Source organism: Anabrus simplex, chromosome 6, assembly GCF_040414725.1.
Source record: "Anabrus simplex isolate iqAnaSimp1 chromosome 6, ASM4041472v1, whole genome shotgun sequence".
In the NCBI taxonomy this organism is placed as follows: domain Eukaryota; kingdom Metazoa; phylum Arthropoda; class Insecta; order Orthoptera; family Tettigoniidae; genus Anabrus; species Anabrus simplex.
This window is the reverse complement of record NC_090270.1, coordinates 50,486,663-50,512,130: the sequence shown is the minus strand read 5'-3', so window position 1 is coordinate 50,512,130 and position 25,468 is coordinate 50,486,663. Positions and strand designations below refer to the sequence as shown.

At 40.8% G+C, this 25,468-nt stretch overlaps 1 pseudogene; it reads right to left on the bottom strand.

The window, feature by feature from the left end:
* The window catches only part of LOC136875447 (uncharacterized), an 87,610-nt pseudogene extending 63,355 nt beyond the window's left edge, over window positions 1-24,255 (bottom strand).
* Window positions 24,256-25,468: the final 1,213 nt, after the last annotated feature.

The window sequence follows — 25,468 nt, the reverse complement described above, 5'->3', positions numbered from 1 at the left end:
TAGTTAGATTGAGCCATGACGGTACACTGAAGTGCAGAGATATAAGAGTTCTTGATTTTTTTGATATTTGCTTTACGTCGCACCGACACAGATATGTCTTATGGCGACGAGGGGATAGGAAAGGCCTAGGAATGGGAAGGAAGGGGCTGTGGCCTTAATTAAGGTACAGCCTCAGCATTTGCCTGGTGTGAAAATGGGAAACCACGGAAAACCATCTTCAGGGCTGCCGACAGTGGGGTTCGAACCCACTATCTCCCGATTACTGGATACTGACCGCACTTAAGCGACTGCAGCTATCGAGCTCGGTATATAAGAGTTCTAGTGAAAGACCAGTAACTCCCTTGAGTTTGATATATCTGTATACTTTTTACTTATGTATTATGAAGGAATTACAAAGTGTTGGGGTTATGACAAGGGGCTTCAGAATGTAAAAATAATCAACGAATTTGTAGAGGAAAAATATTGAACATAGCTATTGAACCCATGACCTTTGTGCCCTAAGAACATTATGCATAAATTAACAATTAAACTAAAAGTTGGATTCTTGATAGCATGGATTTGACACGTGGCGAGGGGGTGATTACCTTCGGTCCCACGCTCTGGGGTACGTGACGTCAGCCACACGTGTCGACGGCAGAAGAATCTCAAGTCATTTTTGTGAACTATTTCAAAGCGCGTGTACATGGCGTGACCCAAGCCAAGTCAAAAAAATATAGTGCCTATCAAAGGGGGTCAGTCATCTCACAAATCGAACCCGTAAAAGTTTTAAACGTCCATGAACACTACCGCCAGAAATGTAGCAAGCATGTAGTCACTTTCAAAACTCTTGAAATTACAGTTTAGGTAAGTCAGAAAATTTATAGAAATTTTCTTGGCGGCAAAGGGAGATATCCGAAGAGAGGGGGTAACTGCTATAAATATGAAGGGACGCCATGACGAAGTCTCCTTCTCCGGCATTTGTGATACAAAGCGGACGAAAAATTGTTGAGCTGCTCTGCGAAATCAAACAACAAAAGTAGACTGAGTTCAACGGCAGATTTTAGCCATTATGGCTAGGTCTTGACTCCATGAGGAGATAGTTTTCTTGAGGGAAATAATTGTACCAGATAGGACGGTCACAGTACTGAATAAATTCTAATGTGATTAAGTAATTCGTGTGCGGAAATAATTATAGTCCATCGTGTGCGCTCAGCAAACAAGTGAAGGGTATTCTCTTCTTTTTATGTTTTATTCCAGGAAACCTGAAGAAAGATAATAATGATCTGTACAGTCATGAATGTAAAAATGGCTAAATAAAATGCCAGGGTCGCAGGTGAGCCCTATGACGAACAATGGTGTGACTACATGAGGTAGGTGACTTTCCATCTTACTACCTCTTATATCTTGTCTCATGATCTCTAAAGGTGTATTTGAATGGGGATATACGACGCAGTGGTCACCCCTACTAAGTTTTGTAAATGTGAGAGTACGACTAAAAGAGTCATTTGTTTTATTTTCCACTTGGATAAAAAATTTGAAGTCTTGCGAGTGCCGTATAATGTTGTAAAAGTTATTGAATAGGGTTCCGAAGTGATATCACGTCCAATGTAGATCGTCATCCGTGTGAGTGTACTGCCTATATTTTGTGATGCCAAATTAAGATGTTCAGTCGACGTAAATTTTTCCTGTCTGCAATTTGAGTTAATAATGTAGAAATCCATGGTCACTCATTTTCAATCGAGTGGAAGCGCGCTGTCGGGTGAGAACCTAGGGTGATGAATTTGGTCACGGAGAGAAACGTTTTTCTAGGCCCATTTTGAACTGTGTCTGACTGACAATAAAAGATCTAGTAGAATGTTTCAGTCATTTTCTCGTAAAAATCAAGTTATTAAATACGATATCATTTATGCGAAGTTATTCATGAGTAATGCATTGTGCGATATTAGACGTCGAGATTTCTAGTAAGGATTTTATTCCAGTTCTTTATCGATGATAATTGTGGAGCTGGGAAACAGAGGTTAGTTTTGTTGATATGAGATTTGTGAATCAGGTTGGACCTGTTATTGAAGCCGGGACACGGAAGCCCGAGGAATGTTTTATATGAGTTGAGATGAGATGTGCGAATCAGGTTAGAGTCCTGTCATTGAAGCCGGGACGTGATAGCCCGAGTAATATTTTATAATGTTGGGAATGGAAAGAAATTCATAGAAATCCATAGCGGTATTAATTGGCGACGCGTATAATTAGTGTGGGCATCTTGAAGCTTAATCTGTGCATTTTGTTGGTTAGAATATCGTATTTGTTTAATTATGTCGGCAGAGTTTAAAAGGTGAGCATTTTGAGAAGCCAGTCAACTGGAATAAACCAGGTGTTTCATGTTATTGACAAGCGAACTTGGGGACGAGAGGCCTCAGCTGTGATAACGGGACAGGCGTGGAATTGAGATTGTACTGTATTCTCGGCCGGGGAAAACGTTAAAATGCTGGATTTAGTCGAAATTCATAGCCGGTAATGATATGAGCATTGTGAAATACTGTAAAATTTGTTTAATTGGGGACGTAATGAACATTTGAAATCACGAACTTTGAGTATAAGGAACAGAGTAACCAAATTCAGGGTTGTCCAAAATATAGAGCGATGGTTGTGATGATCGGTTTGTCTGTGAGGGGTGTGCAAAATTCATAAATGGTATGACGAGAGATGACATCGTAATTATATGGCGAGTTGTTTGGTTTGTACGTAGATTATTAGGATATCCAAGTGTTAATAACGGTTAGGGCTAGATTAGAATTTAAAAGTGTGAGATCAGGAGACAAGATATATAACTGGACATGAATTATGTAACAATTCTTTTCCAGCCAGATAAACATCACAAGATTGAATTTACATCACAGCTGCGTAGGAATTTGTGAAGAAACCAGAGTCCGCGGAGATAACATTTGTTGTTCGTTAACATTTCGTCAAATCATTTAAATTTATTAAATTATTAAATCCAGTGAAACCGCATTTGGAAATAACTTTAATCAAGCGAATAACTTGGAGATGCATTCTGGAAATTTTAGTTTGTTTTTCTGGAGGAATATTAAAATATAAAGTAACGATTAAGGGGACATATCCGAAGGAAATGGATTTTACTGCCACAAAGTTTGTGAGCATTGCTATTGTTGTAATTATTGAACTTTGATTGATTGAGCAGTGAATGTGCTGGGGATAGTAAAGTGGAAACGTTGGTCATCAACCGATGTAACTTAATTGTGTTTAGCCTTCCGCCTAGAAACTTGGATGGTCAGGGGGTCATCAACCTCAGTGACTTGGATTAGGGCCATATGCCATTGTAGCATCATTTCCTTGCGGTCATCATCCACAATGACTTTAAAGTAACTTAGAAGATTAGATGTCGGTCCATGACATAGACGCAGGTCACATCGATTCAATTAAGGGTCCATGCCGTAGAACCACTGTGTGGCACACACCGATTGGACGGCCTTAATTATACCCAGAGTCCAGAGTTCGTGTTACGAGGGCTGGACCATAACGAATCACTGATGGTACATGTGGTCTCACATGGAAGCCGAATTTAAGGATTTCCAGACTTTCCTTTCTTAAATGATTAATATTTGAGACAATGGTTTCTAGTATGAATGCCCGTCAGGCAGTTACGATAAAGTCTCACACCAGTGTTCTGACGTTTATGTAAAAATGATTGTGGTGTCCAGTGGACACAGTTGACTTCTATGATACCGTTGACATATCAGATTGCTTCAGAATTTTCCTGAATAAATAGGAATTTTTTAAACAGACCTTTCATTCCAGTAGATAGATTAGAATTACTGAACCCTACTTTTACCTCAGCAAGTGACGAAGAACCCGATACGACCGAAGAGACAGCTCTCATGAACTTTGCTGATAGGTAAGAAAGGTAGGTATCCCTCTATATGGACCTAAAGGGTTCACTATATAGTAATTCAACTGCTGACCCGTGAATACTGTTATCCCTCCATAGTTACTCGGATTTCTTACATTATTTTCTTTGCACCTCAGGTTATTCTAATTTTTTGTACAGCAACCATATCCCACGTCTCATATCCGTTACTTACAGGACTGGGATTTTTGAGTCTCAGAGAATGCAACCGAATTAGCCAAGAATCGTTCAACTCAAGCCAATTCTTCTGGTGATCGTGGTCGTCTGATTATTCCAACCAAGATTGATGTTGTACACATACTCATCAATTTCCTCAATAATGTTACCCTCAATCGTAACCTAAATTTGGTTCGGGATCATAACTTTAGATTTCTGTAAGTTGATTTTCATTCCCACAGCTAGCGAGGCTTCCTAAAGATATGTCATCATCGTTTCAAGTTAACCAGCATCACTACTTTGTATTAAGCTTCAGTAACAACCAAGCGGTAATTTATTTAGCTACCCAGCAACAAAGTTCTTCGTGTCTCGCTTTACCCTCACAAAAATCTGGACCTTAGGTATTAATAAATACGAAATCATTACCCATGAATTCTACATCTAACGATACAGCAACCACACTGCGGTGGGGAGTATTAAAGGCCTATCCTGGTAATGCTAAATTTAACAGATTTAAACTCCGGTTTTTCTGGAGCTGTCCAAGGTAATAAAACAACATTATGAAAAGATATAGATCCATATCTGAAACATTTACTTATTTACTCTCCTGGTTTTACCTTTATTAGAAATCAAGATACGGTTTTTAGATCAAGTACGTAATTTTTAATTTTTTTAAATATTTATGATCAGACAATGCATGGTATCTCCACCATTGAAGACCCATACAAAAACAAATAATGTTAATGAGAGGTAAATATTTCAGCTTAAATACTTTCTGAAAATCTGGGAAGCATTCAAAAAAAAGTTTATTTTCAGAAGTCACATTCGAAAGTGTGAAGCCACTTACAATACGTGTATGCTACCATATTTCCTAACACATGAACACCATATAGGAAGTGATATCATAGCGAGCAATACAGGTGTAGCATGATGTTTACTACAAATCAATATAAATTACTGCCTTTTAGAACAAATAGTTCAGAGATATCTTGTCTTAACTGAAAAATTGTTCAAAAATCTGGAGAAGTAGCTTGTGCAGTAACATACACTTTTTAAATTTATAAATATTTTTAGTCATCCAAAGTCAATAAAACATACATAAAATTAAAGAGGAAACTTCAGATAATTGTCAATAAAAATTTACTTTTTACCAATACCATCTTTCATACAATACTCCCCTCAAGATTCCCACAACTTCAGACCTCCACCGCTAATTTTGCACCTAATTATGACATTCAGTGTACTTTATACTCCTTATACTAGTGCTATCTTACTGTTGCATCCCTTATTTTATTCTTAGCTATGTCCTCTACTCTTTAGATCACTTTTTCCCAATTCCCTACATTCCCTGAGTAAAACTTCAACACATCAAATTTAAAACATTTGGTTACTTGCCAAAGCTAGATGGAAACTGCTTTGAACATTTCAATGGTTAATTTCACGCAAGCTAAACGAGGGTCGTCGTCAATGTAGAAAATAGAATTGATTTTCCCTGGTAATCACGGTACGGCAGGCAGACCATTTGCGGTCCCGCTTTGTCAGTGGAACACTCACTGTGCCCGCGGCCGTCAAATAGTGAACAACGTACGAGTTTAATACAAACGATTGAGAAACGACTTCTGAAAATATTATATAGGATACAACTCTTATTTAGTACATTCCAACATTATAATAACTGTGTGCCTTATATTCGAATTTCGTTTTATGGAACAATAACAGGCTGTTGCATACAACCGTTGATGGATATTTATTTTATTTACAGCTGTTACGCAATCCAATGGAGAACGTTTTGGTATAATGTAACTCGTTTTTCTTCACTCTCGAATTTGTTAATTTATAAGTATGAGGATCTTTATTTTATCGAATCTGATTCGGTATACCATACATTTAGAAAATTTCTGAAAAACAAATCATCTATTAACATATTATACCTGAAATAGATACGGTGTAGTGGTTAGTCTGATTAGCTGCCACACTGGAGGCCCGGGTTCGATTCCCGGCTTTGCCACGAAAATTTAAATGTGGTAAGAGGGCTAGAACGGGGTCCACTCGGCCTCAGGAGGACAACTGAGTAGAGATTTTCCGTAGTTTGCCAATTTTCGTCCAGACAAATTCGGGGATGGTACCCTACTTGAGACCACGGCCTCTTCCTTCCCTCTTTCTTGTCTGTGTCTTCTGAAAATATTATATAGGATACAACTCTTATTTTTAGTACATTCCAACATTATAATAACTGTGTGCCTTATATTCGTATTTCGTTTTATGGGACAATAACAGGCTGTCTTCCCATCCCCCTGCAGGGTTCCAGTTGAGCATAGCAGGTGAGGCCCCCCGTTGGCGAGGTACTGGTCCTCCTTCCAGTTGTATTCCCCGATCAAAGGCTCACGCTCCAGAACACTGCTGTTGAGGCAGTAGAGGGGGAATCCATCGTTGAGTCTGAGGGTAAAGCCAAACGTGGAGGGTAAAACGGATTAAGAAAGAAAATAAGAAAACAGAATGGCACGTTTCGTACTTAAAAGAACATGATCAAATTCTGTCAAAACACGCGTTTATTATTTTAAAATATATTACGAGTTGATGGAAATAGATAAATGTAAAAACATTTATGTTTATTCCCTTTTAACGCTTGAAAGTTAGAACTTATCTCCTTACTAGTCCAGAAAAAACGTCTAGTGGAGATGAGTGGCAGCAGAGGAGACACAGAACAACACAAATAACAACAACAACAATATTCGCCAGTGTAATGTTATTGTTGATTAGTTTAAAGGGCTTGAGATATTGTAAGCCATCAAGTTTCTCTCCGACTCGGCGATGTCAGAGCATTCGAGGCGCAAGTTTTCAATCCTTCCCCTCCTTATGGTGCCTTCTCACCATCTCTCATCCCTCGAATGATTGTTTCCTCGTGTATTTCCTCCAACTTCCAGTCATCTTCATTATCTTCCTGATTAATGATAACGCGGTTTTACACCTTGTAAATAAAATCACAACCGCTACCATCGGGAATTAGCCCGTTACCATCATTACTAAACAATTTGTCCACCTCAGCGTCTTTGCTGTTTATGAACTCGAATATAATCATTATCTTAAGCCTTTTTTTTTTTTGTAATGTAAACATTTTACTACTACAGTCAATATGTTCGTGGACTGGCGCGTACAGTTTAGAGAACTCAACGTACGCTTACACACTCTTTTTCACACCAGGCAAATGCTGGGGCTGTACCTTAATTAAGGCCACGGCCGCTTCCTTCCAACTCCTAGGCCTTTCCTATCCCATCGTCGCCATAAGACCTATCTGTGTCAGTGCGACGTAAAGCCCCTAGCAAAAAAAAATACACACTCTTCTTCTTCTTCCGCTTTTCCCACACCTGTGGGGTCGCGGGTGCGAAATCTGTCGCATATGTGAATTTGGTCCTATATTACGTCGAGATGCCCGTCCTGACGCCAACCCTATATGGAAGGATGTATTCTCTATTGCGTGTTTCTGTGGTGGTTGGTAATGTAGTGTGTTGTCTGAGTATGAAGAGGAAAGTTTTGGGACAAACACAAACACCCAGTCCCCAGGTCAGAAGAATTAATCAGACGCTATTAAAATCCCCGACCCGGCTGGGAATCGAACCGGTGACCTTCTAAACCGAAGGCCTCAACGCTGACCATTCAGCCAATGAGTCGGACAACGTACGCTTACGCACTACAGTCAGTAAATGTGGACTGGCGCCTGTAGTGTAGGCACCTCAACGTACGTTTACTTACTATATCCAATAAGTTTGTGGACTGGCGCCTGCAATGTAGGCAACTCAACGTATGCTTGCGTATTATAATCCAAGGTTTTGGACTGCTGCCTACAGTATATTTGAATTTCAGGTCATCGACAAGGTGAAGAAAATACATATCTTTATGTAGATGTGGCTGTGTACTATGGAAGAGTAACTCATGATCGAGGCAGAAGCAACAGCCGACTGACTTAATGATCAAAGAATAATGACCAACCGGTAATATCAATCGACATACGGGCAAGGCGGATCAACAATAGGAGAGTAGAGACTTGTATTTATCTTCCACTATGTAGATATTTGTTTATTGTTCCTCCTTTCTTTTCTGTTTCATTCTCTCGTGTGCAGTTTTACTATAAGATCATTCATATGATTATTAGAAGAATGACTATAGGAACTTAAATGAGAAAGCTTTTTTTTTTCTTTTTTTTATAAGTTGATTTAGGTCACACCGACAACGATTGGTCTTATGGTGGCGATTGGATAGGAAATGGCTACGAAAGGGAAGGAAGCGGCTGTGGCCTTAACTAACATACAGCTCCAGAATGTGCCTGGTGTGAAAATGGGAAACTACGGAAGAGCATCTTCAGGGCAGCTTAGAGTGGGGCTCGAACCCACAATCTCCCAAATGTAAAATAAGGATAAGGTAGCCTTAGGAGAACGTAGGGTCTTCTAAGGAAAGTGATGTTTTATGATTCATTTTGTTTTGTGTGCGAGTAGTTGAAATCGTTCGGCAAGTGTAAATCTTCGAAATTAAATATCATCGGTGCGAGCTGTAGTATAAAAATGTAGGCATATCACAAACCTCATCTTGTTTGTTGTTTATAATGTCATCTGTGAAATAGATTCCGAGTATTTATACACGTTAACGTAATCTGGATAAGTGAGAATAATTAGGATTTCTCAGTGCAAACCTAGTGGAATACTATGACGTGTAGGGCTCAATTCACAATGTTGCAATATAGACCAGATACCAATAAATTACTGGTAGGATGACAGATGAATTATGAGAAACACAGGACACAATTTTCGAAACATGATCAAGTGCAATGATAATGTGGCAGAGAATATATGAAAAAAAATATTCTGTATGGGATTGAAGAAGGATCTTAGAGAATTAATTTGAAATTGAATATGGTTAATAATATACAGGGTGGTCGGAAACAAAGTGAACGGATATATTGATATACTGATACTGATATACTGATAAATTATTGGAAAAATTAATCAGATATCCCGCACCATTCTCATTTTATCAGGTACTGAAGTTAGCCAACCAGATCGCTTCGCGGGTGACTTCAGATGGGCTTTGCGAGACGGTGTTGCTAAATCTTCACGTGGCTTAAGACCGAGGAGAAATAAACTTCTCCAGGGGAGGAACTTGAACAAGAACCTCCCTGCTGATAGGCTCGCCCCATACCAAGCACGCTACGGTGGCATTGGCTGAAACCCACGGTGTGTTAGCGTTTGATGATTATTTCTCGGCATGGCTCTCAAGCCCGACCAACACTTTTCGATCAGCCTGTATAATAATGTGCTTTGTCCTCAGGCGGGTCTTCACATAGCGGCTTTCTCCTGTTGGTACCCTGCCGATCCTCTTCTGGTTTTTTTTCTTTCCTTCTGGGGAGTCCAGCATCAAACACGCTCATCGCAGCCAGTGACAAAGCCAGTTTCTATTCCTTGTTTGTATAGCATTCAGTAGCTCCAAGGGGCACAGAACGCCTGCGTGAGATTCATATGTAACATGAAATTTTCTGGTCACCTTATCCAGTCTCATGTTGACTTCCAATAACTACGCCTTCAAGACAGATGCACGTTATATACCTTGAAAACAATGCACCGGACACTTGCCTAACAATGCTTAACTTACCTATACAGACGATTTTACAGCCTTTCAGAGCATCGCGATAAAATTGCCAGAGCGTTGAACACAATACTGCTCGTTATTCCTAAACACAAATCCAAAACGGGAACAAATTCTTCACTGTTGTGGCCATCCTTGAATGGAATCTCCTTCCACTAAAGGTCAAAGAGATATCAAACCACGGCACATATAAACGAGAGTGCTCGTAATATCTCCATGGGATGAACTCGAAAAACAACAGGTCTTGTTTCTTCTTCTTCGCTCTCCACTTCATATTTTTATTATTATTATTATTATTATTATTATTATTATTATTATTATTATTATTATTATTATGGGAGCCGTAATTATCTCAATGGCTTAGTTTATGACTTCCTACCCGTAAGGCTGAAGTACAAATCCCGGTCGATCGTGGGTCGAGATTTTCATCCCAAGAATAGCGTGGCGTCAAGAAGGGCATTCGGTCCTAAAACACCAGCCAAGACCAAAAATTAAGCTGGACGGATTCAGCGACCCCAGAAATAACTGGGATTAGTTGATTAATGTTATTAAATAATTTGGCCAATTAGCCACCGCTCAGAACCTAAAACTATGGTAGTTTTTTTTGTTTTCTTACCAGAACTTCTTTATTATTATTAATAGTATAATTATTTCTGCTAATTTTTACATAATTACTATATCATTGTATTTACGAAGCAGTGTGTCATGTTTTGTACGTTACGTAGCATATAAGATATTTTATGTATGGGCCAGTTAGTTCAGTATAGTAGGATCGAGATTATATTCATATTGTATGTTACTAGGGTATTAACAGTACTGGTTAAGTGTAAGACATGTACAAGTGTCCCTAAATTGTCCAGGTGAAATACATTATATATCTACCTTTTCTACAACTCTCTCCAGTACCTTCTCATTCTGAACTCTTTCCACTCCTGATACCCTTTTCATTTTCCTCTATAACTACATTTCAGATGCTTCAGTCTCCTTTAATCTTAATCTTCTTTCCATAGCGTGCAGGTCTCGGCTTCCAACATCGCCACATTCCAGACGAAGCATTTTTTTTCTTAGTTGCTTTGCGTCGCACCGACACAGATAGGTCTTATGGCGACGATGGGAAGGGAAAGGCCTAGGAGTGGGAAGGAAGCGGCCGTGGCCTTAATTAAGGTACAGCCCCAGCATTTGCCTGGTGTGAAAATGGGGAACCACGGAAAACCATTTTCAGGGCTGCCGACAGTGGGGTTCGAACCTACTATCTCCCGAATACTGGATACTGGCCGCACTTCAGCGACTGCAGCTATCGAGCTCGGTACGAAGCATTTGGTCAGCCTCTATCTTAGCCTCATGTCTAAGTCTCCACAGAGTATTTAACTCATTACTGCATCTCATATCATCTGTCATTATTCTTCCAAGTTATTTGAAAGCCGACACTTGCTCGATACCTTCCTGGCCTATGTTTGCCTCATTTCTTCTTGCACTTATCTCCAGACACTTTGTCTCTCTCTCTCTCTCTCTCTCTCTCTCTCTCTCTCTCTCTCTCTCTCTCTCTCTCTCTCTCTCTCTTATTCATTCATATTTCATTTTGCTCACAAGCTACATTCATGTCTGCTGTGATTCCATTTATATCCCATTCCCTCTCTGCTAACTGTCCCATGTCATCCTCAAATCCAGTGCACACCAAGCCCCTCTTCTTCCATTCACGAACTGTATTGAACAGTATGAGAGAGAAAGATAGCACCTCTTGTCTACCGCCACTTCCAATCCTGCTTTCCTCTGTCATGTCATTCGCTGTCCGTATCTTGATTTTCTACTGTAAAGTACAATATTATTGACGATGTACCAGGTGTATGCATAATCTCTTTCCAGTTTTGTGGTAAAGGAAACACGTAATTTTCAAGCAAAATTACTTTTGGTTCATTCAAAATGTTGGTCACCGGCTTCTACACACCTCGTCCATCTTTCAGGTAAATTATGAATGCCATGCTAGAAAAACTGCTTGTATTTTGCGGCAAAACATTCGTCGAGCCATTTTCCAGCTTCCTCGAAATCTCCGAAGTGCTGCTCAGCGAGCGTGTGCCCCCATTGATGCGAAAAGGTGAGTCAGATGGCGCCAGGTCGGGGCAGTACGGCGGGTGCGGAAGGATGTCCCATCCAAGCGATTTTAAGGTGTCTTTCACTGGTTTTGCTGTGTGAGACGGCGTATTGTCGTGTAACAAAATCACTTTGGCATGTCTTCTGGCCATTCCGGTCGTCTTTCGATCAATGTGTGATTTAAATTACTCTTTTGTTGGCGATATCGTTGTGCATTAACGGTTTCATCGGGCTTCGAGAGTTCATTGCTCGTCTTTGCACTTTCGAGGTCGACCAGAGCGCACTGTCTTTCACATTGAAATCACCACGTATAAATAGTCGAAACCATGTCTCACATGTTATAATCGATGGAACGTGTTCACCATATTCTACCAGCAAACGATACCTTCCACAGCCTTTTTCTTTTGACTAAAAAAGAAAAGCAATGCGTGCCGCAAATGTTCCTTTTCGGGCACAAACTTCGACATGATGACTGAACGATACAACACAGACGCTAGTGTTTAGCGGACTCAACTTGTGTGAGTTGGTAGCTTAATGTCAGACGAACAAACTGACATGTGTGTCAAATTCATACGCTGCGTACCGTTCGCTGGCGCCATCTCTTAGTGAAACCAAAAATGACTTATGCAGACACCTGGAACAGAATGTGCGAATATTTGTGATCTACGCGTCATTTGCACTGAGTTTTTAATCTACCTTGACCGGTAACAACAAAGAATAGCCAGAACAATCTCCAGGTACCACAGGTTAACGACACCCACCCCCTCCAAAAAAATCAGGGAAGTTAATAACAGCAGAAATACGAGAGAGCAGACAAAGTATCCTGGGTACCAAATTATGGGCCACGGAATCCGACCAAGGCCAGCCTGAGAACCAGCTGAAATTGAACCCGCTATTTCCTAAAATGGTAGAATCTACCTATGATGATAGCAAACTACCAAATAAAACAGGGTTGCAAAACAAATGGCTTTATTGAAATTAATGTAAAGAAAATTTTAGCTTTCACACACATACATCTTTTTTTTGCTAGGGGCTTTACGTCGCACCGACACAGATAGGCCTTCTGGCGACGATGTTAAAGGAAAGGCTTAGGAGTCGGAAGGAAGCGACCGTGGCCTTAATAAAGGTACAGCCCAAGCATTTTGCCTGGTGTGAAAATTGGAAACGACGGAAAGCCATTTTCAGAGCTGACGATAGTGGGATTCGAACCTACTATCTCCCGGATACAAGCTCACAGCCGCGCGCCTCTACGCGCATCGCCAACTCGCCCGGTACTCATAAATCTAATGGATATGATCCGCGGCGTACTGAGTAAATGGCAAATTCACAATACCTGGGTTCGCAACATACAAATCGAGCCTTATGCGGCTGTCGGAAAACACCAAGCTTGACCCTTTTTGGTGCGTAACGCACACTCGAATAAACAAGACAGCAGCAGTTTAACCAAACTGGTCCGCACATCATCAATCACAAACGCACATCGATACGCCTGATTATATGTCCCTCCAGACATACAGGCAGAGACTGGAAAGTACGCTATCTCAGCAATATTATCAGTCGAGGGACGTGGAGATAACGTTCGAATCACGAGATAAAGCTCGGTGACGTAAGGTGGACCAAAATCAAAATATAAAAGGGACTGGATCCCGCACGACCCATTGACATGCAAACCACAAAAATATAAGACAGATCGATATTTTCTTTCCACCCACTTCTTTCCACTTCTTTTACAAGCCACATAAAAACATAAACACGCAGAGTATGGGTTGATTGACATTCCATTCTACATAAATCACAAGTTAATTTCAATTGCAATCGCAATAACAACTAATTACCAATCAGCAAAATGGTCGTGATTATATAATTCCCTTTTTGTACCTAAAGACTAGCACGTACTTCATACGTACTATTCCGATACCCTGTCGCTATTTAAGAACGCTGTATATGAGGAGAGTTCTTGGAATGAACTGTTCCCTGTGGTCTAACACAGACTATCGGTCCTATCTTTGCAAGCTACAGTAATTAAAAGCAGACGCTGCACCGACCTGTCACACTGGGTTATAGAATAAACCCCTACTGAACAGGCAACCCTTTCATCACGCGTGTACTGGTGTGGTGATTTATTAGGGAGTGTTCATTATGTCATCTGCTTTCATGCCTTGTCAAAGTGAGGATAATGCTTGCCTGGACCCTGTCGGGAATGGATACAGTAGATGAAAACGTGTGTAGGGCACCTGGAGTTGATTAAGAGCACCACTCAGCTATTTTTAGTATGAGTAGTTTATACTGTATCTGCTGGGAAGCAATTAAATTAAATTAAATTACAGTCAACTCTTTGTCATTCGAGCGTGGATAATTCAAATTACTGGGTAATTCTAACAAAAGTATATTCCCCTTGAAATTCCTATTTAAAATCATGTTAAATTTTCACGTGTAATTGGAATTTTCGATATGTTTATTGGATAATTTGAAGTCAAGATTTCAGTAACACAGAAAAGTTTCTTGGATTCCAAAAGCAGTAAAATTTTGAAAATTCATAAGTAATTCTTAGAATTTCTAGAGGTTAACCGAAAGTAATGAGAATAATGCAATATGCTCAACATGGTTGCCATGGATTTACAGTTATTTAGAGACGGCTGTAGGGTAAAGGACACTTTTGTTTCTCAAGTTGTGTACCAGAGAATCGTGCAATTCTTTGGTCACATTATGAGAAGAGAGGATGACAACCTGGAAAAATTAATTGTCCAAGGAAAATTTTCTGGCACAAGTTCAAGAGGACGGGTCGAAAAAATACGGGTTGATCAAGTAAGAGAGATCATGGACTTACCACGGAGAATTACCATCTGAAAGAAACGGAGAACATTTTAACTGATGACCTTTCCATTCTTAGTGACTATTTTCCGAAATGGAAACTCCAACCAAACACCAGCAAAACTGAGGTGTCCTGTTTTCAACTAAGTAACAAAATGGCAAACTGTACTCTCCAAGTGTCTCTTAAAAGTAAGGTCCTCAAACACAATAATTACCCAAGGTACTTAGGTATAACATTAGATCGGACACTCTCCTTCAGGCAACATCTAGTAAATACAGCAGCAAAGATTAGGAGTCGTAACAACATTCTGCAGAAGTTGTGTGGTACAACCTGGGGTGCTTCTGCAACTACCTTGAGATGTTCTGCCCTTGGTTTAGTTTTCTCTGCGGCAGAATATTGTGCTCCTGTGTGGATCAACAGCTGCCATGTGAAACTTGTGGACACTCAACTCAACAACACAATGAGGATTATTTCAGGTGTAATAAGATCAACTCCTACCCACTGGCTTCCTGTCTTGAGCAACATCATGCCTCCTTCATTCCGTAGAGCACAAGCACTGTTGATAGAATACTCTACGATAAATGAGAACCGTGACTTGCCCATCCACTCCAATATTCCTGACCTTCAGAGGAACCGGTTGAAATCTAGACATCCGCCAGTTAAGTTCGCTCAGAAGCTCACAGAAGACAATTTCAACCCCTATGTCCAATGGAAGGAAGATTGGATCTCAAAAACAGGTGAACATCTTTGGACATTCTCTGAACTTTCTTCCCACCTAATTCGAGGTCTGATCTCCCAAGAAGAACTTGGACCATCCTTAATAGGATTCGATGTGGTCATGGTGTCTGTGCTGCGTCCCTGTATAAATGGGGAAAGATACAATCCCCCGAATGTGACTGTGGTGCTCCCTTTCAAACCATCGAACACACTGTAAAGGAGTGTAGCAGAAGAGCCTACCCTAGAGATTGGTTTGATTTTCTAGAGGCCAATACAGAGGCTCTAGAATGGATAACATCTTTGGACATTAAAATATAATGTACTTGCTTTCTTATTTTTGTATATATTTATATGCCATACGATAAATAAATAACCATCTGGAAAACGCAAGTTCGTACAGAATGGCATCAGCTTATAAAAGAAACAACAAAGTCCTTGGGTCACGATACTCAGTCATGAGTGGAACGACTGTAGAGGGAGAGAGATACTGCCTTCACCCTCTCATCATTAGTAGCGGGATTGCCCACCTCTTTTGGGTGCAGGTAAGGTACCCATACAGTATGCTCTTCAAAACCGCCGCGCTAGCCATTGAGTTGTAAGAAGAAACGATTTGTCAACATAATCATAACTGCGCTTAAAATGTAGTCCTAAAAGAAGTGGAAAGAGGTGTGAGGAAGAAAAGTGACATTGCTAGAGACTATAGGATACTTTATCAAGCTACATTAAAAATATGGAGAGCAGAAGTCTACTAGGAGGAAACGCGAAAACGTTTAAGACGCGATAAATTTGTCGAAACTAAGGAGTGTTTGTATAAGTGATATTTAAGTATGTTTTTTATTTACTGGTAGCTTTTAATAGTCAGATGAATTGTTTTCACCTTTTAATATAAGGATCACGCCCTAGTACATCATATTTTACTATAAGCTTCACTGCCATCTTTCTAATTTTGTTTTACTGCTTTTCCTTAACACTGTAATGCATGCTGTTAATTCGAATTGTTGATAAATTGATTTAATCGTGTTCCCTTGGACTTCGAACTAAAAATTGTCCACTCTATATTACACGATTGCTTCTTAAAACAGATAGATCTAATCATGTATCATCTATGTTATATATCGTGTGGCCTGCCCAACCCTATTTTTATTTTAGCTTTTGGAGATTCGCAACCCAGCTAACGCTTATATTACAGTCAACCTAAATGTATTGGCTCCTGATCATATATCGCCTTACTACAACAATACCGCTGAACGTCCTCGACAATATAGATGAAATCACTAGCACCGATGCTATTTCAGTACCATAATGAATGTTTGAAACGAATAACTACCATTCGTACCAATCTACGCCAATGTTCTTCATAGCTAAGGTGGCTAAATTACGCGTCGCTGCTTCAACAGAGAAAACAAGTTCCGTATACTTTTCTCTTTGTACTGTATGTAAGTTGACAGTGAGTTCGGCAATGACACTTTTATTCCTCTCTTCTCTTCTCTTCTCTAAATAATAATGTTATTTGCTTTACGTCCCACTAACTACTTTTTAAGGTATTCGGAGACGCCGAGGTGCCGGAATTTAGTCCCGCAGGAGTTGTTTTACGTGCCAGTAAATCTACCGACACGGGGCTGTCGTATTTGAGCACCTTCAAATACCACCGGACTGAGCCAGGATCGAACCTGCCAAGTTGGGGTTAGAAGGCCAGCGCCTTAACCGTCTGAGCCACTCAGCCCGGCACTTCTCTTCTCTTCTCTTCTCTTCTCTTCTCTTCTCTTCTCTTCTCTTCTCTTCTCTTCTCTTCTCTTCTCACTTCTTTTAAACTACATCTTTTTTTAATGTTAATCTAGCATACGCACCACGCTTCGACCTTGCAATCAACGTACAGTAAATTATTTTTCGCTTTACGCCGTTTACAGTGGATGTGATTTGGCTACATGCCTACATGCTCCAATGAGTGAGTTTTTATTTGGTTCTGAAAAGAATCGTCTTTATCCGAAGTTATGTAGCCAGGTTTGATTACGACAGAATGGCTTGTAGGTAGAAAGCTGTCTACCCTGCAAGTTCAGCGCAGCAACTGCTGTCTTCCGCATGCAAGGTCACAGCTGCGCACCCCTAACCGTACGGCGAACTCCCTCGGTACCTAAGATTTTAATTGTGGAGTGAAGAGTAGAACGGGATTTACGTGATACGAGATTTTCTCAAGCTCTTAGTTGCAAGGAAAAAGCGTACAGTGAGAAGATGAGGAGGGACTGCCTGGTTCAAATCCCAGCCGGTGAAAGACTGAAAATGACAGAAGACAATGAAGGAAATTAAAAAAAAATGTTCTCAGAATAAACGGAAGGTTTCCCGCTCAACATCCCAATCAGAGGTCTGTAAACGACTGGGTACATTCGCTCACACTCATTCGAACCTCATACGACTTGGAGCTAGCAGCATGTGGCGACGTTATGACGAGCGAGGAAACGAGAGTGGCTGACTATAAAATGTTGGACACCAAGCAAATATTTTAACGAAATATGCATTGAGGTAATTCAATTACAAACTTACTATAAATACTGTGAGATCAACTTGTCACGTTAGTAGACACGGAACATTAACTTGTACTGTCTTCAGCAATGTCACAAAGATTCGTCGTTATTGCATTGTCTGTTGTAGTACAGAATGAATCAAGAGAGCATCATTTACTACATCATGGTTAAGCGATTTCCTTTTGTCACTTGTCACTGAAATTTCTTTCACTTGCCGTATTGGAGGCTGAAATAGACAATATTTTCTCCGCTAGAACAGCAAGTCTTGGATATTCTGGGCAAATGGATAGTCATCTAAACAAAAAGGCGATCTTTTAATAATAATAATGTTATTTGCTTCACGTCCCACTAACTATTCTTTTACGGTTTTCGGAACCGCCGAGGTGCCAGAATTTAGTCCCGCATGAGTTCTTTTACGTGCCAGTAAATCTACCGACATGAGGCTGACGTATTTGAGCACCTTCAAATACCACCGGACTGAGCCAGGATCGAACCTGCCAAGTTGGGGTCAGAAGGCCAGCGCCACAACCGTCTGAGCCACTCAGCCCGGCTAGGCGATCTTTTAATAAATAAATTGTTGTATTAAGAATATTGGCAGCTTTTATTCGTCCATAGTCCGTTGCAACATTAAATCGTTGTTTGACATAGACCTGGGAACCTATTCTTCAAACAACTGAATAGGAACGGATCTGTTGCATACATATTTTAACGTACTTCTGTGTAATGTTTTGTTTGAAATCATGTGGTACTACTGTATTTGATGCCGCACTTTACACACGCGTGCTTTCATATGTTGAGGTACTAGATGCAAACGTTAATAAGGAAGCATAAAGTTTGCCTGGCACATATCCTACACGTTGACTTTTTGCAGTTGTTTCTATAGCTCATTCCATGTTATGAAATCAGTATTGCTCTTATGACAACAGGGTTGCCATACCGAACGGCTCTGCTCAACATCTTCACGGGAAAACAGTGGCACATATTGTACCAGGAAAAGTTGACTGTTAATAGCATGAGGTTTTTCTAAGGGGTACTGAGTCCTTAGGAGATGGTACAGAGAGAGGATGGCAAGGCGAAATAAGAGATATTACGTCTTTCATTCCTTTATTTCATTCTCTAGAATGCCCTCCTATTGTGTCGCCAAATAATGAATATTTAATTGAAAATAAATCCTCATTCTCCTTTTTTCTAACAACAGAACATCGAAATTAATTCAAATGAAATTTAACTGAATAATATTTTCCAATTTGATATGTCCATCATATTCTTCATGTCATAAATCAAGAATGTTGTAAATAAATGAGAAATCCTAGTCTCTCTCTCTAGGGGTATTTGCGATTTCATATTTACACTTCCTACATGAATTGAGTAAAGCAAATTTCTTCTCGAGAACACGTTAAACTTGAAATCAAATCTAGTTATTTAAAGTTCTGAGTACACGTTATGAAAAATATGGCAAATTTGGAGTTTATGTTATACTTTCACCACGAATTGTGCACTTAATTGATACCTCAAAGTTCTAATAAATGGGAGTATACGGGAGCACTTTGTTGTTGAAAGTCTTTCTTGACTTGGAAAACGTTAATACTGTTCAAGTAGAATATTAATGAAGTAAATTCTTTAATGTTCTTTGTTCGTAATGACTTAGTTCATAAAGGTCCTGCTTAAAGTCAGAATTTAATGGAAAAGCACTGACATCACCTGATATACGCCTTCTCGAACAGTAGAAAACCACTCTGCGAACAGCAATCTGGGATTCGGCTGTCAGCAGGCCCCAAGCTGCTCCATGGTACCACGCCCCTGGAACCATTCCCGTGTAGTACCAAATCTCCGTCGATCTCCGCCGTTTTACGTCAATCTCCGTCGTTCTACGTCGAAAACGTGCACTATTTGATTTTGTACGGTTATCACTGGTGACTGTTTCACAATTTATCACCATTCACTTCGATGAGAAATACGTCGGAGCGAGTCTTTTATCGTCTATCACGATCATGAGAAATATCGTTCACGGCACAGTTCATCTAACCACTTACTGCTCACTGTTCGTAGGGTTAAATTAACTTACATTTGGAACACAGTTTGTAATTGCTCAACTTCACAGCAAAATAAATATGCGACTCTCTCTTGTAATACCTCAATTATTCAAGTATGAGTCCTATACTTCACGATAACACTGGGTACATAGTTAGTCCACATGCATTAATTTTAAATAGCACAGCCTGTTAAGATGACGCGCGAACAGTTCTTCTACACAAATGACAGTGTTCTAGGCTCCCAAGACAATGAAAGTGTTATAACCTACACTCATGAAATTCAAAGTTCAAACAGTCCAAGATCATTACCATGCGAAGTATTTATGTTAACCCCAAGTTGGTTACGGTTATTCACACGTCAACTAAGATATTTACTAAGTGTCAAGTACAACTGTTGCTGAATACTATAAGTCTTTAAGACTTTGAAATTACACACGTTCATTTTCCAAGTCTGAATATCAGACGAATTACAAGTCCCACAATGTACAGGTTACTCACTGGTATCGCAGAGACTAAGTATCAACTAGCCATCGAAACTTTCTAAGTAGTGCGAGGTCCAGTCGCAGGAATACTTGGTTCGACGCGCGCAGCGTGATATAGGCCTACTATCTACATGTTTGAGTACCACATTAAATGTTTCCTTTTAAATAGCCTCGGATTCCTTATGCCACTAATTTCAGCTGGTAATGGGGTCCGAGAACGTATCATAGCAGGTATAAATGAGTTGTTATATGAGTTACTATAAATTTACTACGCATTACGGCTTAAGGTTGCCTCTGCTGTTTTCTCTCCAGGGAATCAAACGCCGGTCTGCTATTAGAAATGTGACATGCAGTTACCTGCAGTTTTTTTGTCTTCATCATCTGCTGAGGTTCGACATCACTTAAGGCGACTTCCGTGCTAGGGCAACCGGTAAAGTAGGCTACAACATCATAAACATGTGACTATACATCTCCAGTGGCCGACGGAGACACGTATTCTTCAGCATGGTAGAATGTAAAATTTAGGGTAGTGGCGTTTCTTGGTCCGTTTTAATGCGGGTGTTCTGGTAACTGAATTATTTCTCTATTACGTAGCTTTTCTAGTTCATTCGAGCAATGAAATGAGCCTCCTTAAAGGGTGTAATCCTTTAAAGGCAAACACGAACGCGGACCCTCGTTTCCCTTTCTTCAACATTGCTTCCGGTGGCTAAGATTTCTACATTTAACATTTTATTTCCTCATTTGGCTATAACCTTCTATTGTCCTCATGACAAATCAGCATGGGATTATCACCTGCTTCGCTGGGCTTCGCGTCCCCTTAGGTTTCATTAAAACGTAATGCCATGGGATTGCTCGGTAGCTTTCAGCATACCCTCTCGACTTTGTACCAGTGGATTTTCTAAATTTCATTTCTGACTTCCTTTCGAAATTTAAGTTCTGCTTGACCTATATGCAGTATGAGCTCAGCTCTTGTTTACTTAATGAATCTCTCGCTTTCATATGTTGCATTGTCATTACCTTACCTTGTAAATGAAAGGGCATTTTCGGCTCGACGATGTTTTTTGCTGGTATCTGAAGGCGTACATGCCTTGGAAAATGGGAAGTCCAATTATCCTGTGCTATTAATAAGGCTCTAAGACCACTTGATTTGTAAAATTACAAATCTTTTTACCAATTGTTTTTCAGAGTAATCCATCACCCATTAATTGTTGTTCTGTTAAAGAAACCAAGAAGAACAAAAGATAGATACTAAATATGTTGTAGTTTTTCCCTTATGTGGTTATTTTATACGTCTAGTCCTACGACTCTGCCGTCTCTCGCCCACCCATTGTGGACCGTCGTAATAAATAAATAAATAAATAAATAAATAAATAAATATAACAATCGTTTGACCTCATCTACCGAGGTGCAAAACTTGCGAAGTGGTGCCATATACGCAGCCTGCCTACCAATTTCGACATTGCTATCGTGCTGCTTTCTACAAATGAAAGTGGAATTCTAGTATAGCTGAGTTAATTTAAATTTGACGGATGACACTGAGTGCACATCCAGAAATGTTTAACGTGCGAAGAACAATGCCATGGAGTTTCGAGATTTTTGGCCGTCCTTCAAACACCGACTACTACAGCTAGGCTCGAACCCGCGAACTTATAATCATGAGTCGGGCACTCTACCACTGATCGACCAGTAGCAAATTCTTTACTCATTAAGTACGGTAGAATGTTACAACTTCGGACATTAGGAGATTTGATGGATAGACTAGGCATGAATACTTAGCCCCACATCTAATTATTCATAATCACGAGAAATCAGTTAGCATATTCATTTCATGCGCGGTCTGTGATGAATGAGCTTAATGTTTATCTCCGCGAGATGATATACCGATACCGCGACTGCATTATTTCATGATCATAAATAAACATGACACATCCGTTCATTTGCAGAATATATCGTTAATCTCGGAAAAATACAGTGTTCCCACTGGTAATAATTCCCGATACTTACCACCAGCTTATGAAGAAGATATCAAGAATTCAATCACTGATGGCACCCCTTCGTCAAGTTGGCCCTGAAAGGAGAAGGACGTAAAGATAATTTCATCTGTTAACCATCTTCATTTTATTAAAATAACACAGATATCAATTGCAAATACAGCGTACAGCTTTTAGACTATTAGAACACTCGAGGCCTACGGAGTCTTTCATTTTCACGCCCTTCGTGGCCCTTGTCTTCCTTTTGGCCGATACCTTCATTTTAAGAAGTGTCGGATCCCTTCCATTTTTTTCTCTGGTTAGTCTTATATGGAGGATTGTTGCCTAGTTTCACTTCCTTTTAAAACAATAATCACTACCACCAAATAGGTCCGATGACCCTTCTCCGCTTATGCCCTCTCTTACGGAAAAGTATCCTTCCCTTCGAGAATTCAATCAATTAATTATTTTCCCTACATTTGTAAGTATTTTCTGCAGCATCCGTAATTCAAGATTATCTGTACCCGTTCCCGTTAAATCCCCTGTGGTTGTGGGCGGTAGAATAACACCCACGGTGTAAGAGGCGAATACAAGGAGCCGCAGGGGCTTTCAATTTGAAAGCCAGGGTTGGCAAACACGGGGCCCTTAGCTGAGTCCTGCATTGCTTCCACTTATTTGTGGCAGACTGCTCACTTTCATCTATGCTATCCGACCTCTCTTGGTCAACTCATGGTCTTTTCCGACCCCGACGGTATTAAAGCATTTGAGACTTAGGAAGTCTTTCATTTTCACGCACACTGGCCTATCCATGTGTTGCCCTTTCCGTCTGGTTTCCCCGCGCGTTTCTGGGAGGTCCAACGAGAATGTTCCGTCTCTAGCCACATCGCGAATGTTCCGGTACTCATCACCCGAGATATAAAAGAGAGGCTAGCCGCAACACTCAGAGTTGGAGTCAGGGTGTTGGGGTAAGTACAGGAGTTCCGTGACTGGTCTTAGGTGAAAACGGTGTTGGTTGCCGTCGATGTCCCACAGGAGTCGGAGTATCGTCGCGTACGGAAAAGAATACTGTGTATGTTGGGGAGCAGGGGCTACCGTGGACTGCCATGGAGTGTGTGGAACAGTGATGTGAATAGAATTGGAGCAGTGTTAACTGCTGCTGTTGTGCAGAAAATTGTAGTGCTCAACTGGTGCTGTTTGGCGATCAGTATTAAGTAGCTTACTGTGTTTGACTGTGCGAATTACTGAACTGTGTATGGAATCGAACCTAGGAACAGTCATCGTGTCTTCCGGGAGTCAGCAAGCGACGATGGAAAAGGAAGTGGCCGTGGGCTCAAAGTAGTGCGTCAACATGTGTCAGTAGAGCAACTATAGAACACAGACTACAGGGCTGCCGATGGCACGACAACGCAGCCGACTCTCTTCTTATTACGTATATAATGTTAGCGCATCATCCGACTAAGGCAGGTATGTTCGATATTTCGACGCAATGCTCGCCCCTTGAACTCTTCTTACTACACTGCGCGTTGGTGTGCTAAGCAGCGGGAACGTGAAGGTACACACACGGTCCAGAAGTCGCGGATCGACCCTTGACGGACCATCAATACGGAGAATCGTTTTATCATGCGACAGTATGTAAGCAATCTATGGGTGCCGCAGCACACAATCCAGAGATATGTCACGGCAAACTGGGATACGCATATTTTCATCAGCACCATATCCACACAGCTAGCAGAGCAGGACGCCTATCATTACCAGCTGAGCATCATCGAGCACGTTTGAACTTCTACCAGAAACGAGCAATGTGGCAGCTTGTTGATTAGCAATGAATCACGGTTCTGTCTGGACAGAGACGACCGCCGAATTCGAGTCTGAAGACGTCCTAATCTGCGCAGTGATCCACGCTTCATTGAAGAGCGGCACACCGCCCCAACAGCAGGTGCCATGGTGTAGTCTACCATTTCCTACGGTTGCTGCTCCTCACTGGTGGTGAACTCCGCTATGCGTTAATACTTCTAGGAATTTCTGTGACCGTGTGTGCTTCCCTTCCTGTGCAACTCGACAAGGCCATTTTCCAGTAGATAATGCTTGACCTGATACAGCACGGGTAACTCCGTCCGACCTTAACGATGTCAACATGCTTCCATAGCCAGCAAGGTCTCGAGACCACCTGCCTGTCGAGAGCGTCTGGGACGAGACAGGGTAGAACTTCGGGCAGCGGCAACAACTGCAGCTATGGCGGATCAGATGTGGCAGAATCTTCATCAGGAAAACATCCGATCGAGAGAGTTGGCTGTGCGGTTAATGTCGCGTAGCTTTGAGCTTGCATTCGGGAGTGCGTTCGAATCCCACGGTCGGCAGCCTGAAGATGATTTTCCGTGGTTTCTCATTTTCACACCAAACAAATGCTGGGTAGTAACGTAATTAAGACCACTGCCGCTACCTTCCCACCTAGCCCTTTCCCGTCCTCCCGTCGCCGAAAACATTCGTTGTGCTAGCGTGACGTTAAATAAATAGCAAAGAAAGTAAGAAAAGGAATATCCGACGTCTTTATGCTTCGGGTGGTCCAACAACTGATCTCTATACATGGATCGCTGATGGCAGCTCTCCGCTGCAGGAGAAAGTACGCCAAGTTGAGCGCGCGGTTCGCCATGTTGGCGTACCCATCCTAGAGCTCTCCTTATGGGGAAGCAATGATAATATAGTCAATTTTAAATCGCAATTAATGGCGCGTTGGAATAACTAAAAATATAGGGACATGTTCACTCAAAGGATAAGGACATTGGAATCACTGACATGTCGTTCCGAGGTCAGTAAATCCCCGGGATAACAATAAAAATGAGTGTATAATAACGGCCGACTAATATTAACTTAGGTGCTGAATACATGCAATTAGCGATCGGTAACACAATACGAGTGAAAATCAGTTTCTGGAAACATTGCTGTAAATTGTGTACATGTCACGAAATTATGCATTCTTAAAATGATGTACCTATAAACGTAGCTCACTATACAGGCCTAGATTCGACATACCATAATCGGTGCTAGATAATGAATTCCTGTTTCCTGTTTCTATGAAGTAACGCGCAGTTTAGCAAATTAAAATATCATTGAAGCAAATGTACATATTCATAAAACCAGCAAATATTCAAAACTTGT